This window comes from Arachis ipaensis, chromosome B7 (genome assembly GCF_059453495.1).
Source record: "Arachis ipaensis isolate K30076 ecotype BB chromosome B7, ASM5945349v1, whole genome shotgun sequence".
In the NCBI taxonomy this organism is placed as follows: Eukaryota; Viridiplantae; Streptophyta; class Magnoliopsida; order Fabales; family Fabaceae; genus Arachis; species Arachis ipaensis.
The window spans coordinates 49,682,779-49,685,111 of record NC_142442.1 but is presented as its reverse complement, the minus strand read 5'-3'; the positions used below and the strand labels follow the sequence as shown (position 1 = coordinate 49,685,111).

At 40.4% G+C, this 2,333-nt stretch overlaps 1 non-coding gene across 1 annotated transcript; it reads right to left on the bottom strand.

Moving 5' to 3' along the window:
* Positions 1 to 1,455: 1,455 nt before the first annotated feature.
* LOC148551109 (small nucleolar RNA R71) lies at positions 1,456 to 1,563 on the bottom strand. The gene has a single exon (XR_015893558.1). It is a non-coding gene; the product is annotated as a small nucleolar RNA R71 (small nucleolar RNA).
* Between the last annotated feature and the right edge of the window lie 770 nt (positions 1,564 to 2,333).

Here is a 2,333-nt window from a genome sequence, read left to right as displayed (position 1 = left end):
ACTGGTTCTGAATTGAACCGTGAGCCGGAATGGCTATGTGTGATTATCAATATTGGCTGGTTTTGGACTGAACTGTAAGCCGGATGGCTGAGATGGATGTTGATCCATGGATGAGAATGAATGCATGTATATGCTGAATTATTGATAATTGTGATTTTTGCACTTCCACTATTGGAGATGAGGGTTTCCCTGGGTAGTAGCAATGGCTAGCCACCATGTGCTCCAGGTTGAGACTCGAAGCTCTGTTAACCCTATGTCGTAAGTGTGGCCGGGCACTGTGAAAGGCCCGGATGAGCTCGCCCCCATAAATATTCACCATTGATGGTGATGGATAAATATTCACCAGTGAGGGTGATGGATATGGATCATGATTATGATCAAGTTTATGATGAGTATAACTCGAGTTGGGGATGCACGACAGAGGGACAGTCCAATGGTTAGCTACCAGGACTTGTCGGGTTGGCTCTATAACCGACAGATGATATCATCAGCCACTAGGGACAGGCATGCATCATATGCATTTGTGTGACATTGGTTAGGTGTGCATATTATACTTGGTTTGCCTATGTGATTAATTGCTAACTGTTCTACTTGTAATAACTGTTTGTTTGTGCTTGAACTTCCTATCTGTGTTTGCATCTGGGACTCTGTTGGATTGTGGTGATTGGTTGTTGGTTGGATTGTTTGGGCCTAGGGCCGTGGTTGGAAAGAGATGAACTGACAGTTGATTTCGGTTTTGTGTTTCTGGTTTGGAATAAAATTATGAAAGGCCATTTTGGTTCCGCATAGATAAATCGTTTTGAAAGGCTTTTGAGTTTTTGAGAATTGAACGGTTCTTTTTTCCGAAAAGATTTCCGACTTTACTTTCATTGTAAACCGTTGTTTTTGAAAAGAGGCATAAGACGGTTATGAATCACTGGCGCGGTTATCTTCACGTATCCTATTACAGTAATTCCCAAAAACCCTCTACTGAGAACCCTTTCGAGGATGATGTTCTCACCCCCCCTACATTTTTCCCCTTTCAGGATATGGGCGCAGAAGTTACGAAGAGCTTATTTAATTGTTGCTGTGATGCCCTGTATTGTTTTAGTTATGGTCTATTGTACCCTCGCCTTTATCTTGATATATTCTGTAAGAGGGATAGGAAATTGTATTGGATTATGCTTGTAATAATATTTATATATATGTATGTATATATATATATATATATATATATATATATGTATGTACTCTTTATGAGTTTCTGTAAGTTGTATGGCTGTACGTTGTATATCAAAAGTATTTTTGGGAGCGGTATTGCGGTTTAAAGTTTCAAACAGGCTCATATTTTAGTATTAATTAGTATAAGTGTCGTCGTAATATCCGAGCTATCAGAGTTGCACAGCCGGAAGCGTTGTCTTTGGTAGTCAGGGTGTTACATTCCTGGCCAAATTCTTTCCTCCTCAAAAGATGAGCAAGCTTAGAGTGGAAATCCAAACCTTTAGACAGAAGGAAGGAGAATCCCTCTATGAAGCTTGGGAAAGATATAAGCAACTGATCAAAAGGTGTCCTACTGACATGCTTCTAGAATGGAGCATCATATGTATATTCTATGATGGTCTGTCTGAGTTGTCAAAAAATGTCATTGGACCATTCTGTAGGAGGATCTCTTCACGTAAAAACCCCTGCAGAAGCTCAGGAACTCATTGAAATGGTTGCAAATAACCAGTTCATGTACACCTCAGAGAGGAATCCTGTGAACAATGGGACTCCTCAGAAGAAGAGAGTTCTTGAAATTGATACTCTGAATGCCATATTGGCTTAGAACAAAATATTGACTCAGCAAGTCAATATGATTTCTCAGAGTCTGAATGGATTGCAAGCTGCATCCAACAGTACTAAAGAAGCATCTTCTGAAGAAGAAGCTTATGATCCTGAGAACCCTGCAATGGCAGAGGTGAATTACATGGGAGAATCCTATGGAAACACCTATAATCCTTCATGGAGAAATCATCCAAATTTCTCATGGAAGGACCAACAGAAGCCTCAACAAGGCTTCAACAATAATGGTGGAAGAAATAGGTTTAGCAATAGCAAGCCTTTTCCATCATCTTTTCAGCAACAGACAGAGAATTCTGAACAGAGCCATTCTGGCTTGGTAACCATAGTCTCTGATCTATCTAAGACCACACTAAGTTTCATGAATGAAAAAGGTCCTCCATTAGAAATTTGGAGGCACAGGTCGGTCAGCTGAGTAAGAAGATTACTGAAATTCCTCCCAGTACTCTCCCAAGCAATACAGAAAAAAATCCCAAGAGACAGTGCAAGGCCATAACCTTACTTGGTGTGGCCGA